The sequence below is a fragment of the Dasypus novemcinctus genome, chromosome 3, assembly GCF_030445035.2.
Source record: "Dasypus novemcinctus isolate mDasNov1 chromosome 3, mDasNov1.1.hap2, whole genome shotgun sequence".
NCBI lineage: Eukaryota > Metazoa > Chordata > Mammalia > Cingulata > Dasypodidae > Dasypus > Dasypus novemcinctus.
Window position 1 is genome coordinate 122,650,249 of NC_080675.1, and position 15,594 is coordinate 122,665,842.

General features: G+C 39.9%; 1 pseudogene; it reads left to right on the forward strand.

Moving 5' to 3' along the window:
* The first annotated feature begins 819 nt into the window (after window positions 1-819).
* Window positions 820-15,594, forward strand: part of LOC101438321 (long-chain fatty acid transport protein 2-like) — a 46,428-nt pseudogene continuing 31,653 nt past the window's right edge.

A 15,594-nucleotide genomic window follows, 5' to 3' on the forward strand; every position in this document is an offset into this window, starting at 1 on the left:
TCAGTTACTACAACTCAAGTAAGCTTAAATGCAGCCTCTTCTTATGGTTTAAGGAGGCAAAAAATCTCATGGAAGCATGAAATTTGGATTGTATATTAAGTATCGGAATCAGTGCCTGTAAAAATGCTTTACCTTGACCATGAGTAAGAAATATATTTTTGTGCGGTCATGTATGCCAGCATCCACATAACTGAAAAAAAAGTTTTACAAAACAATACTTATCTCTTACTATGTATAATGTGGTTCAAAATTTTCTATTCAGTTCTCTTTTAATTTTTAAAATATTGGCCAACTTAAAAGATTTTAACAATCTGCTACTGTCTTATGATCCACATTCTGAGAACCAGTGCTCTAAATTGAGTTCTTTTCTTTCTCAAATCATAGAATGTGCTGATGAAATTTAGTGCTTATTTCTGAGGTTCTGAGGTTCTGAGGTTCTGAGATGAACCTTCCTAGTGGAATACTTGTTACTGATGTATAGAAAAATAATTGCCAATTTCTATCATCTTTGTTAGTTACCACATCTCCCTTCTTTACATTTCCCTTTTGCTTCCTTAAAATTTTCTTTTTTCCATCACTGGTCCTGCGGAGCACATATTAGGAATAGCTAAATTCATCTCTGGAGTATTCTGAATTATGCATATGTTGTACACTTGTGTTTCTTGGGTTTTATACATGTGTCCATTTCTTTGCACGTGTTATATGAAGTACAACCTTCGACCAGCCTCCTGCTATGCTTAAAAACCATGAAAAGCCAACCTTCCCTCAAAAATTGGAACTTGGTGATATTTTTCAAATGTAACAAATTCTGTGTTAAAAATGCATAATGGTAAGTGTCACTTGTTATGTGCACACATTTTAGCAAAAATTATGCTAGAAGCAAATTTACCATAAACCTTATTACATTAAGGGAACTATAATTGACCAATTTAATTTGTTTGGATTTGTTGTTATTCAATTAAGAACTACAAGCAGCTGTTGAAGAGGTGCTGCCAAGCCTGAAAAAAGACAATGTGTCCATCTATTATGTGAGCAGAACGTCTAACACAGAGGGGGTTGACTCCTTCCTGGACAAAGTGGATGAAGTGTCAACTGAACCTATCCCAGAGTCGTGGAGGTCTGAAGTCACTTTTTCTATTCCTGCCTTATACATTTACACTTCTGGAACTACAGGTAAAAACAGGGTTCTGAAAGAAATGGACCTATTCTGAAAGAGTTATACACTGGGTCAGGTTTTCAAATTTCTCTTTCTTTGGCAAAACTCGTCAGATAACTAATACTTCAGGGAGTTTAACTCTTTCAATGTGGGAACAGACCTTATTTCCTCGCATATGATCTCATTTGGGTTCTCCAAGCTATGAATATATCCTCCCTACTTCGTATGGTATGATAAAGAGGTTAAGCAAGAATAAATTGTTATGTTAATGGATGAGATTTTGCACTGAATAGGTTGTTGGAATTTTTCATGATTGCTGTATTGATGATAATATATCAAAAGTCCATAGGTCATATAAGTGGAATACCAAAGAAGACCGTAGGATAGTATTGGGTTTATATTTTACAAATGTTTGATCACTGTCTTTCTTCCCATGCAACACTGACTCAGAGCTGCCTGGTAACTTTGATTGTAGGATGACTCTAGCTCAGGACCTAAAATACTATATTTCATCAAATCTAGAATGCCTTCAGCTATAAGCAGCACCATTGTTTTATGAGCCACCAAAACAAAAAACTCTGCTAGTTAATTCATGTCAACCTGTTGATTTTAAGACTCATCCTGATTTCAGAGATGTTAACTGAAAAAAACGCACATCTTAGAATTGATGAAATAGGACAAATCATACTAGGAGCCTCCTACAATATGGTTCGATCTGAAACAGACAATATTAGGGGCAGTATATGCCAGGTGCTATGCTAGAAGCTTTAATGCAATTGTTCATACAGTTATCCTACCACCTCTTGCAGTGGGTCAGTTTCTTATTCCTACTTTTCAGATTCAGTAAGTGATACTAAGGGAGTTAAGGATCTTCCCAAGATAAGAAATAGGAGCATCAGGCTTCATTTGATAGCCTGACTCCAAAGCTCTGTACAGTTGACAACTTTGCCATAATACCTCCTAGTTCCGGGGTTCTTAACCTTTTTTGTTCCATGGACCCCTTTGCCAGTCAGGTGAAAACCATGGACCCCTTACTAAGCCAAACTATACTGCGTATTATTTTAAAAATATATCAAACCTGTACCAAAATATTCCCACAAGAATAATGTTTTGAATTTCAATTCAAGCTCACGGAACCTTTGTTAAGAAACCCTGTCCTAGTTCATTCATTTAACAGATATTTATGGTTAGCCAACTCTAAGTCAGGGACAATGTTACCAAAATGTAATAAATATGTAGCCTGAAGAATGTATGTAAAAGACAGGAAGCTAGCTGCAGAATACTGATTATTTTATTATTAATATTGGAAAATTAAATATATGAGTCTATCTTTTGATTAAGTTTTTAATTTGAACAAGTAATACTTGAAGTCATTCTCTTTGTAAAATAACCAAGCATTATTGTTAAGGCTAAAGGTTCCTTTAAGCCTTTTATCTCAGCAGCAGCCAATGGGTACTCTTGTTTTTCACCTCACAGGCCCTCAGCAACCATCTTCCCAATTTCTGGACCTGAGTTTAATCTGAATGCCTCCTCTCATAATCACTTTTGCTAAATATTTACTTTAAGTAAATTGAGGAGGGCAGAGAGTGACATATTAAAGCTAGTGTCCCAACCATAATCTCTATCATTTTATTGTCAAAAGCTGTTTCTCACCATGCCACCAGAATAGCAGGATGACATAATTAACCAAGTGCTTCTACTGTGTATGGAGATTACCTGAATATATGGGACTTCATCTTCATATCTAAATAGAATGGTAAAGTTGAAAATTATAAATTTTGATTTGGGAAATAATTGAGATAAAATAAGTTCTTCATTAATGATGGGAACTTGTCCTAATATTAGTCTTATTATTGAATAGACAAATATGGAAATGTTTCATAATGTGTGTGGCATTAAATATAAAACCCACTGTGATGGTAAAGTTCATGTGCCAACTTGGCTAGGTTATAGTTTCCAGTTTTTGATCAAGCAAGCACTGGCCTGATGGTTACTGTGAGGGTATTTCATGGATTTTTTTTTTTTTAAGATTTATTTATTTATTTATTTATTTATTTCTCTCCCCTCCCCCCGACCCCAGTTGTCTATTCTCTGTGTCTATTTGCTGTGTCTTGATCCTTTGTCCGCTTCTGTTGTTGTCAGTGGCACGGGAATCTGTGTTTCTTTTTGTTGCGTCATCTTGTTGTGTCAGCTCTCCGTGTGTGCGGCGCCATTCCTGGGCAGGCTGCACTTTCTTTCACGCTGGGCGGCTCTCCGTATGGGGCGCACTCCTTGTGCGTGGGGCTCCCCTACGCGGGGACACCCCTATGTGGCACGGCACTCCTTGCGCACATCAGCACTGAGTATGGGCCAGCTGCACACGGGTCAAAGAGGCCCGGGGTTTGAATTGTGGACCTCCCATGTGGTAGGTGGATGCCCTATTCATTGGGCCAAGTCCACTTCCCTAGTTTTGTCTTATAATAGCTGTTATTTGCTTAGGTACTGTCTTAGGTACTGTTTTAGCTTTCAAGGCTACTATGACAAATACCACACATAGGTTAGCTTAAAAGCAGGAATTTCTGGGCTCATGGTTTCAGAGGCTAGAAAGCTTACTTTCTCCTGGAGTCAGTAGCATTCCAGCTGGCCAGCAATCCTTGGATTCCTTGGCTTTCCTATCACATGGCTATGACCTCTCCTTTCTCTTTCAGTTTCCATTGACTTCTAGCTTCTGCTTCCCGTCCTACTATGTCTTAATATTTTCTGCTTATAAAGGACTCAAGAAATCCAGATTAAGGCACACCCTCATTTAGGTGGGCCATAACTTAACTAAAAAAAATGTCTTTAAGAAATCCTATTTACTGTGGGTTTGTACCCACAGAAATGGGGACCAAGACCAAGAGAAGCCTAAATTGGGAAACTTGTATATAATTCAATCCACCACAGGTACCAGCAAGTACTGAAAGGTTAAATCTACAGAGAACTGTCTTTTTTCCTCACAAAGCCAGTTTTCCCACTCGGTCTTAAACTCTAACCCCAACTCAGCAGTGACTTCATACTCCCCCCAACTAAACTAGTCTTCCATGGGATATAATAGAGGAATAACCTTTCAATATAAGTTCTCAAAAAATATGTACATTATACTTAAGAAAATGTAAATGGATCAAATTCACTCATATTAAGGAAAGACCTACTAAAAGTACACTGAAATACCATTTTTCACCTTTCAGGCTGGCAAAAATCCCAGTGTTCGAGGGCATGCTTTGGCGAGGCTAGAAGGAAACAGACACGCTCTGACATTGCTTATAGGGAAGTGAATGGAGGGAATGACTGGCAATGTGGCAGTGTCTGTTGAAATTACACAGACCTGCACCTTTTGACCCAGCAACCTTATTTCAACAAATTCATCCTACAGCGGCACCATCATAGGTGTGAACTGCTATGTGGATAACGTTATTCACTACAGCATCATTTTAAATACCAAAATAATGTAAATAAAATGATATTATTATACACTCATACAAAGAACGCCATGCATCTGAGAAAGAGAATAAATGAACAAATAAATGAGGAAGATCTCTAGGTACAAAGAGGGGCAAGAGGGAGACGGGCTTGGCCCAATAGATGGGGCGTCCGCCTTCCACATGGGAGATCCGAGGTTCAAACCCTGGGCCTCCTTGACCCGTGTGGAGCTGGCCCATGCGCAGTGCTGATGTGTGCAGGGAGGGGAGTGCGCCCCGTAAGGAGAGCCGCCCAGCGCGAAGGAAAGTTCAGCCTGCCCAGGAATAGCGCCGCCCACACAGAGAGCTGACACAAGATGACCCAACAAAAAGAAACACAGATTCCCAGTGCCGCTGATAAGGATAGAAGTGGTCACAGAAGAACACATAGCGAATGGACACAGAGAGCAGACAACTAGGAGGGGAAGGGTGAAAGGGGAGAGAAATAAATGAAAAAAGAAAAAGAAAAAAAAACAAAGAGGGGCAAAAGCCCAGGATACATTCCGGGGAGGAGGGGGCGAAGCACAGTAGTGTGCATTGTTTTTCAAGTGGAGGAAAGGAAAAGGACACATGAGGAAATGTTCATGTTTGCTTGTGTTTGCATAGAGAAACTCTATAGGAGTGCATAAGATAATAATAAAGTAGTTTCAAAGGCAGGTGATTAGATGGATGGAAGTAGAAGTGAGACTTCTTTGCTGTATTCATATTTTTAGGGTTTGAACTGTATATATATGTATACCATCTACTAAAAAGTGAATTTTTTAAAAGGGCTTTGTAAATGTGTTTATGGAACTTTTCCCACCAAATTGTAATACAAAGGAGCCTGACCCATGCCCCTAAGAGTCCTGGCTTAAGGGGGAATTGGCTTAAACCAGCGCATCCCAAGAACAAAGGTCTTCGAGGTTTCTTGTCTTATCCTTGAATAACTGCATGAATTTGGTATGCTATTCCATCATTTCAAATAATATGCTGCTTTCTTTACAATAAATTTGAATATTTTGCCTGAATTTAAATTTACTGACCCTGAAATCAGATTTGGAGAGCCTACAATCATCCTGTGCTACCTTTGGCCTAAAAATCCAAACTTCTCAACTCCTCAGCCTTAGAGTCATTTTGTGACTCTTTTATCATCTTCATTCATTCTCTCTCCCATAAAATATCCCTAAGGGAAAAAAATATGTATCTCTGGAATCTGTCCTTTTCTTTTCATCACCACTGCTGTTTGCCAGCCTCATCCTTCAAAATTTTGGAGCCTGGTGGGAAAGAAAAAAGCTCAGCTGCTCACAGCTATGTGACTATACCAATATCTGAATCTCAGCTTTCTCAACTTTGAGATTGAAAATGTAAGTCTACCTATCTTATAAAGTCATTATGAATATTCAATGAAATATTTGAAAATACATCGCAATATGTTAAGCAAAGAGCATAAATTCAATAGACATCCATTCCCTTCTCTTCCCTTTCCATTCAGATTACTGCTGTAATAACTGTCTAACTCAGGGCCAGACAAATGCAGACTCCCACCTGTTTTAGTAAATAAAGTTTAATCAGAACATAGCCATGCTCATTCATTTACATATGTCTATAGCCGCTTTGGGGCTCAATGGCAGAGTTGAGTAGTGGCAATGGAGACCTATGGCTCACAAGTCCTAAAGCGTTTACTCTCTGGTCCTTCACAGAAAAATTTACTGACTCCTGGTCTAATGGTCGTGGCCCTCCTCTGTGCAGTTCTGTAAACACAGGAAAATGAGTCTTCCTAAACCAGATCTTTCTCCTACACTACATGAGCCAATCCTGGCTCATTCACGAATGCTTTTGTATCTTGTAAAGGTCTCCCAAAAGCTGCTGTGGTCAATCATCATCGCCTCTGGTATGGAACTGGCCTCATTCTTTCAAGTGGGGTTAAGGAAAATGATGTCATCTACACCACTCTGCCATTGTACCACAGTGCTGCACTTATAATTGGACTACACGGATGTATCTTGAAAGGTAAGCTTTTACTTTAAACAAGGCATTGGAGGTCAATACACAGTTACATCTACTCATAAGGAAAAGTGATAAAAATCTGGCTATTTTTCTTTGTGTCTGCTAGGAATTCTGTTTAATTCTACATTAATAACAAAGCTGTTTGTCTTATACCTCACAAGCAAGTATCTTAAATTTTCTCACCCTTGCTTGTCTAATAATATAATACTATAATTACTCAATACTGTAATTATATCCAGCAGGAAACTTCTTTAAAATAGTTTAGGTCTTTATCCAGATTAAAATACTTGAGTCTTAAATCCATTAAATAGTTCTACTGTGTCATTTCCTTCCTTAGAAATCTGCATGTTGATCTGCATCAACATCTGATTTAAACTTCTTCTGTTGTCCCTATTCTACGTAATTTTCCATATTCTCACAATTCTTCAACTCTGGTCTGAATACCTGACTTGTCATCTCTTCTCTTTCCTTCTTAAATTTTTACCATTCAAATTAGAGTTGCCGTTCACTCTCCTTGCGGTAAGGATTTATGCTGTTTTTATGCATCAAGGCTCAGGCCAATATCTGCCTCTTCCAGGAAGCCATCTCTAACTCTGAGCTAAAGAATTACTAAGTTAACTTTTTCTCCCATGCGGCATTTCATTTTACATTACGAGATCTATTTGTCCAAGCCCCCACTTCTTTCACTTGGTCAGCTAATTAATCAACGGTAAAGCATCCTTAGTCCAGCCACTGAACTGACTTCTGAATCAGCAAGGAATGCCGGGGTCTGGTTATATTGCTCTGCCCTTCAAGAACAGGGGCAAATCAATCGTTTTTCCTCTTTCACTTAAGCACGATAAAGACATGCTGAAGAAAAATGTCTCCTCTTCTGAAACATTGGACTTTGTGTAATTAGGAGTAAAACTAAACTAAGAACATGAAAAAAAAGGTGAGATTTAAAAGATGTCACTTTAACTACATTTCACCTCTATAATTAGATTAAAAATACATTTTTACCCATTGTATTAGATTCATAATTGCTACTGTAACAAACTACCACAAAATCAGTGCTTAAAACAGTGCACATTTATTATCTTACAGTTCTAGAGGTCGGAAGTTCTGAAATCCAGGAGTTGGCAGAGCTGCATTGCCTCCTCCATTCAGAGGGCATCACTCCAACCTATTGTTTCTGTCCTCTCATCCCCGTCCACGTCAACCTTCTTGCCTCCTCCTTATAAGGGCCCTTATGATTACATTGGGCCCACCCAGAGAATCTGGGATTATCTTCCCATCTCAAAACCCTTAGTTACATCTACAAAATCCATTTTGCCGGGGAAAGTAACATATTCGTAGACTGTGGGGATTAGGATATGGAAAAAATTGGGGACTATTATTCTGTCTGTCATACCCATCAAAAAGGAATACTATCAGGGAGCCGAGGTGGCTCAGTGGTTGAGCTCCAACTTCCTATATACAAAGTCCCAGGTTCAGTCCCCGGCCCTGGTACCACAAAAAAAAAGAATCCTCCAACTCTCTATATTTCTATTTATCAAGACCTAAGGCAATTTCCTGACTCCATCAGAAGGTCTTTCTCAGCCCTTCTTCCCAAACAGAATTAATCTACATACAGACAGACACACACACACACACACACACTCCCTTTAGGTCTTCCTTTGACTCTTACTGCCTGCTGCTTGTATTAGAAAGACTTTTGCATACATCTTCTCCCCAAGATTTGAAGAACCTCTCAGAAAAAAAAAAACCTGTCCTATTCATTTTTTGTACTGTGTGTAATAGGTAATCAATACTTGTTAGTAAATATAATTCACTTTGTAATCTCTGTCTTTCAAAGATGACAAATTAAGTATAATTGGGGTGATTATTTGTAGCATTTCTTTGTTGACACCTTTCTATGCCTTCTTTGTAGGTGCTACTCTTGTTTTGCGGACCAAATTTTCAGCCAGCCAGTTTTGGGATGACTGCAGAAAATACAATGTCACTGTCATTCAGTATATTGGTGAACTGCTTCGGTATTTATGCAACACACCCCAGGTAATACTCCCCGTGTTTCAATACCTTACTGGAATGGATAAGCTGGGAAGTCAAGGTACTGTGAATTATGCTAGGCTTCAGCTCATTCATTTAAACTACAATTGTTTGTCATGATAAAGAGTTGGGCACCACACCTCCCCTGTAGAGAGGGTCTATTAGGTGGGAACTGCTATTTATTTCCTGCCCCTTTTTCTGCTTTCATATCTTTCCACTACCTAGCATATCCTCCACTCCCCTCTCTGCCTGGTAAAAGCTCACTCACTGTCAAAGCCGCTTTCAAATGCTAACCTCATCTTTTAAACCTTTTCCTGTCACTCCAACCAAAATCATGGCTCCCTTCCCCTACCTCATTTTTTTTTTTATTGTGTTTTGTTTTGGTATTGACTCTGCCTCTTTGTCTTTTTTCCTGTAAGATTTAATTATTTACTTTATCAGTATTAGTTTTATATCCCCAACCCCCTCCGGGCCCCCCCTCAGATGGTTCTCTCATCTGTCTGCTCAGTGTTTGCTCACTTTCTCCAGCAGGCACCGAGAACCAAACCTGGGACCTCCCACATGGGAGGCAAGTGTTCAACAGCCTGAGCCAGATCCGCTCCCCATGGGTGGCAGCATCTGCTGCCTTGTGGCATCTGCTCGTTGCACCATGTGCAGAGTCTAGTTCATTTTTGTGGTGATGTGGCATCTAGCTCATTATGGCAAGTACAGTGTCTGCCTGTCTTCATTAGTAGGCACTGGAGCCCGAACCCAAGACCTCCTACGTGGTAGGCAGGCACCCAACTGGTTGAGCCAAATCCACTTCCTCCCCTACCTCATTTAATTTCTACCTTCCAGTGACCCTCATCACATTGCAGGAGTTTTTTTCCCTGCCTCCCATCCTCTCCAGGGTATAGAATTGTTGGCGGCAGGGATCACATCAAGTTTCCCTTCTCTCTCTCACCAAAGGCCTGTAGTAAACTTTTGCTTAATGTTGTTTCATGCATAATCCTCCATGTGGACTTGAAACCAACCAACCAAGCGAGTATGTCAGTTTGTTTGGAACACATGTCCCAAGGTCACTCCAGGGGCCTTAGATCCACCTTGTTTGCAGATATCCAGATATACTGACAGGGTTGAACACAAGAGCTCATCCTGCCCAGTGTCTCAGCCAAACAGAAATCTGATGACCTGCCTTGGGATGAAATTAGGGTTTCTCGACAGTGACACTGCTGACATTTCGAGGCCATTGATTCTTTGCTGTGTAGGCTTGTCCTCTGCATTATAAGCAACATCTTTAGTTTCTACCCACAAGATGCCAGTAGTATACTTCACCCCACCCCAGTCCTGACAATCAGAAAGTCTCCAGGCAAGTAAAATCACCCCCAGGTGAGATTCACTGGACTAGATAATATAGTAAACTCACCATATTCTAATTCATTTCATTCATTCAATCAGCAGAAAACAACCTCAAAGGATCACTAAATTGAAAAATTGCTTTTGTATAAGCACCTGTTTTGTTCAGCTTATATACTGGTTGCTGTAAGACATAGGAATAAGTGTAAGATGCTTTCTCCCAGCTCTCTCTCTCTCATTCTCTCTCTCTCTCTCTCATTCTCTCTCTCTCTCTGTCTTACTTCATTTGTTATCAGTCCAGATGTCACCTCCTCAGAAGCCCCTCCTACTAATCATCAAACACATTGCTCCACCCTTCACTGCCATCTCATTACTGCTGCTCATGGTAGTATCATCTTCTGACATATTACAGGTTTGTATGGTTATTTCCGTCTCCCCGATTAAATGAAAGTTCCACAAGAGCACCAAGATCTGTATCTGGCACATCATAGGCACTCAATAAATTCTGTTGAATGAACCTCTGAATTCTTGCCCCTGAAAAATGTATAACTGAGTTGAAGGAGGTAATACGTTCCCCTAGAAGTTCAGGCTTAGCACATATTATTCTGGTTTTTTGGCAGGTTTAACAGAATCATGGCCCAGGGTCAGAATTACCTGTGAGCTGGTTCGAAACTTTTCTACAGCAATTTCTGCTGATGTCACTAAGGAATGTTTTTCACATTAGACTACATATTCATCCTGGTCCTCAAGATTGCATGCCTCTCTGTTAAAACCCAGTAATCCATATGGGGCCACTGCCTTCACGGCACCCCTTTGTCAGTCTGAAATCTCCTGGAGAGGCGCATGTTATTTATTTGTCCTAATGGGCCCCTTTGGACTTGAGGAAAAGAGACATTTGGGCATCACTCTCTGCAGGCTCACACACACATTTCCACCTTGTCAAATTTTTCTTAATGTTGTCTCAGAATGATTCTGGAAAACAAAAACAGTTTGGGTTTTATATCTTCAGAGTATTTTATTATTTGGTGTATGTTTCATGGATGACCCCTAATCTAGAGGTAGATTTGCAGTTCTCATTTGCTCTTGCTTCTCCAAACCCCTGAATTCTAGTTGGCTGGGAAAATACCTTAAAGAATTTTATGAAATGATTAGTTACCTCAAAAAAATTTCAGTTAAAGATTTTAAAAAGTCATAGGTCACCATAGGAGTACACATTCTGTGGCCTTAAAGGGAGCTTAAAGAATAATTATATCAAAAGAACCTCTCAGAAATGGATAAATATTAGAACTGATGGTGGAGGGCTCTGCTTAATGTAACCAGGGACTTTCTCACTCTAAGAGCTGCTTGCAGGAATAGGCTGTCCCTGGACGGCTAACACCTCCACCAGCCCCAGGTACGGATATCAGAGAGGCTGCTCCTGTCTTAGTTGAACAACTAACTTAATAAGACCCATCCACAGACAGGGCAGCTCTCAGGAGAATCTGGGCCAATATCAGGCAAGTAGAGGCCACTACTCTTTTGATTCCTTTTTCTGAACCATATTCAGTAGTTCCATTAGTAGAGCAGAGGCCTATGGGGGAGGAGCTCCCAGCCACCCTTAGATCACTGGTTTTGTCAGCTCAGTGGACTTGGTATAGTGGAAGCATGAACTCAGTAGGCAGCAGACCTCAATCCTGACTCGGCCACTTGAGCAAGATGTTAACCTCTCTAAATCTGTTTTCCAGCAACCAAAAGGGGAAACGATAGTAGCTACCTCACAGGGGGGTTGGGGAGGACCAAATGAGATGATGTACACAAAGTACTTAGCTAAGTGTCTGACACTTAATAAATACTCAACACATTGTAGCCATTAGTATTATTATTTTCAGTGTCTGACAGTGTATAGCTCATAGTAGGTGTTCAATAAATATTTGTTGAATGAATTAATGAAATTTCTGCCCAATGTACACAAAGGAAAAAATAAGAGAAGAAATTCAAATTAGTCAGATAATCATTCTGAGCTAAGGTAGATTAAGGGTTGGATGAAGCTATTGACTCCAAGTTATTTTTACTGTATTATAGCTGAATCTTCATTATCCATTTTGTAATTTTAATTTTATTTTTTTAGAGCCATTGTAGGTTTACAGAAAAATCATGCAGCTAGTAAAGTCCTTTATCCATTTTACCTGTTTTGTATTTATATGTTTGGCCTTAGCCTGACTCCTTGGTCATCAAGTCTGCTTCATTTTGAGTGGTGTAGAGTTGTCATGTCCATTTTGTTTGTGTAGTTGCCTAGAAAAACAATGTCATCTAAGAACAAATTACTTATTGAAACACAGGACATTGCTAAAGCTGAGTGTTTATCTACTTCATAAAGGGGCCTACATGAGGCTTTATGCTCCTTTCTCAGAAAGCAACCAGGATGGGGAGGAGGGGGAAGGCAGAAGGAGGTGGAAAGAGAAGGAGGAAGAAAAAGAGTCCCAGGGGCCACACACACAAATCATGATATTTGGACTGGAAAATAAGGTAGATCAGAATGCTGAAAGACCAAATCAACTCAACTTACCTCCCTAGAGTTGTCAACCATCCTTCATAAGTTAGATGACATATGCGGTCCCTTCTGGGTTAAAATTTCTGTCTCTGCATGACCTTCATTCCATAGGAAAAGAGAATGGAGGGGTTTGTAGCTGCACAGAGTGGGAGAGACCAGTTTGAACAGTGGGGGTCAGGGCCAGGGCAGGCCAGAAGAAAGAGGGAAGGAGAGCAGAAATCGGGGAAGGTTTGCCAGAGAAGGTGAGTATTGAAGGGTGCAGAGAAGTCTTCCAAAGAAGAACTCTGGTTAACAGGAAGCACTTGTGCAGAGCAGTGGAATGAAGGACCCGTCGTGCTGGGAACTGGGAAAACCATTACAGGAGGCAAGACTGGTTGGCTGGGCTGGGGCCAAGTGGCAAGAGCATAACTAGGCTGTGACTTAAATGTAAATGTCTCAAAACATCAATAATGAACTTTACGTGGAACAATGACAAGGCAGATGGCTTTTCCAGAGGGTCCCTTTGGCAACATCAGGGCAAGGAAAAAGTCCTCTTCTTTAAAGCAGGCAGATTGAGCCTCATCCTTTCATTTCTGCCAGTGGGGTGCTTTCTTTTCTCCTCATGGAATCCGGAAGAAGTATAGCTCATTAACTTTTTAGGACATGGACTTTGGAACTCTGGGTTCTAAGATGGTGAAGACTTTCTGTCCCTTTCACCTCTTGGAGGTCACCCAAATCCAAGGAAGATAAAAGGACATACAAGCACCTAAGAAACACCATCTAAGAAACTAGGAGACATCATAACCATGGACTATATCGTATCTGCAGCTAGAAAACTAAAAGACGAAGGTGGCTTTCTTAGTAGGACTGAGGAAAGTAAAACTTAAGAGGCAGGTTCAGAAAGAAGGAAGCCGATTGACTTCCTGAAGGCTGAGTAGTGGAGGTACCCAGTACCACTCAAGGTGAGAGTGAAGTATCAGGCTTGAAAACAAGATTGTTTGAACGTCTGTGAAGGAAGAGCTAGACCTGCCACCACCCTCCTACATCCCTGAGGTTCCAGGAGGTTTACTCTCTGGAGAAGATCAAGACAAGTTTCTAACACAAAGACCCTAAAAGCAGAGGAGTGCAGGGGCCAGGCACTGAGAGCAGATTGAATATATGTCTATACACTGACCAGAGACCCCAGCTCCCTTTCCCTACACACATCCCGAACCCCAGGAGCCAGGTTTATACTTGTAGACAGGAGACCAGAGGAGGGTCACTACTAGAGCTAAACTTTCCCAGAAAAGACCTACAGAAATAGACGGGCTCACTGTCCCATCGCCAACCTGACTGTGTAGCCCACCAGGCGGTATCCCCTCCTCAGCACACAGAGCTGCTAAAACATCCCTTTGTTACCCTACTCTTAAATATATACAGCCATCAAGGATCACCTGACACCTGAGGGAAGCCTCTAACTAGAAAGATCATGGAAAGAAAAGAAGAAGAAATAGTATCAATTCAGGGAGCAGGAGAAAACTGAACAAAGGCCTATAGTTAATGCCCTCAAAAAGATTACAGGAGGTATTGTTTCCACCAAACAAAGATAATGTGATACCAAAGAAATCAGAGAATAACAGCTGCTGAAATATGAAAAGTATCATTTAAAATTTTTTAATTATTAGGAAGGGCGTTAAGATAAAGTTGAGAAATCTCACAGAAAGTTCAACAAAAAGATAAAGTGATGGACTTGAGGAAAGACAAGAAAACTAGAACAACAACCAAGAGGCCCAGCATCTAATTAATAGGAATTAAAAAAAGAACAGAGAAAATGGATAGGAAGAAATTAGGCAAGAAATCATATGAGTACATGATATAAGGTAATACAATAATACCAAACATAAACAAGAAAGCTTCCCAAGACTGAAGGACATGACTCTGCAGATTGAAAGGACCCATTGATTGCCTGATACAGTGAATGAAAAGAAAAAATAGAAAGGAAAAAAATACCGTGATGAAATTCCAGAAAACCAAAGATAAAGAGAAGATTCTGAAAGAGTAGCATTTGACTTGCCAACAGAGGCTCTGAAAGCTGAAAAGCAAAGGAGCGTGCCTTCAAACTATGTAAAAACAAAATACAAAATATTTTTTAAAATGCTATGTAAAAGTTGTTGCCCATCTAGAATTCTATGTTCAGTCAAATTATCAATCAAGTGTACAATAAGAATATTTTCAGACATTGAGACACTCAAAAAAACTTAGTTTATACCTTCCTTCAGGAAGTTACTGGAGAAAGTGCTCCACCCCAACAGGAGAGCAAAAGAAGAGAGGAAGACACAGTCTACAGGAAAGGGAGGCCAGAGAGCAACCAGTCCATGTTAGAGCAGAAGGTTAAACTTCAAAATAATGAAAAAAAAACTAGCTGATAGACTTCACCATGAAGAAAATTTTTATCGAGAGGTTGTTGGAAGGTTTGAAAACACTTAAAATTAGAAACCAAAAGCACCAAGCAAATGGGTGGGGAGACAGTTAATTCCAGGAAGAACAAAAATTTGTTCAAGAACTTAGGGTATATTACGTGGCTCATCAGTGGTGTATTATGGGCAAAACAATGTGAGCACTAAATACTGATTTAATAAAAAATTGTACTATTGGAAATGTGAAGAAGAAAAAGGGAGGGAGCTTCATTTTCATGTATCTTGAAAGGAAATCAATGAATGTCTAAAATTGATGAATCAGGAGATGGCAGTATAAGCATTTAAATTAGGAATTGGGGGGAGCGGATGTAGCTCAGTGGTGGAGTGCCTGCTTACCATGTATGAGGTCCTGGGTTCAATCCCCAGTACCTCCTAAAAGACAAATAAAATAAAACAAATTAGGAATTAGGAATAATTTAAACATTTAAATTAGGAGTAAGAAGAAGCAGCTTAAAGAATTAAAAAATTGTCAGCTTCTGAGTGGTAAACTGGGAGCAAGAGATGGGAACAGATAAGTGAAATGAACAGTATTCTTCATTTAAAGCATTTCCATACTACCTGAGTCTTTTTTTTTAAGATTTATTTATTTATTTCTGTTCCCTTTCCCCCACCCCCAACTTCACTTGTCTGTTCTCTGTGTCTATTTGC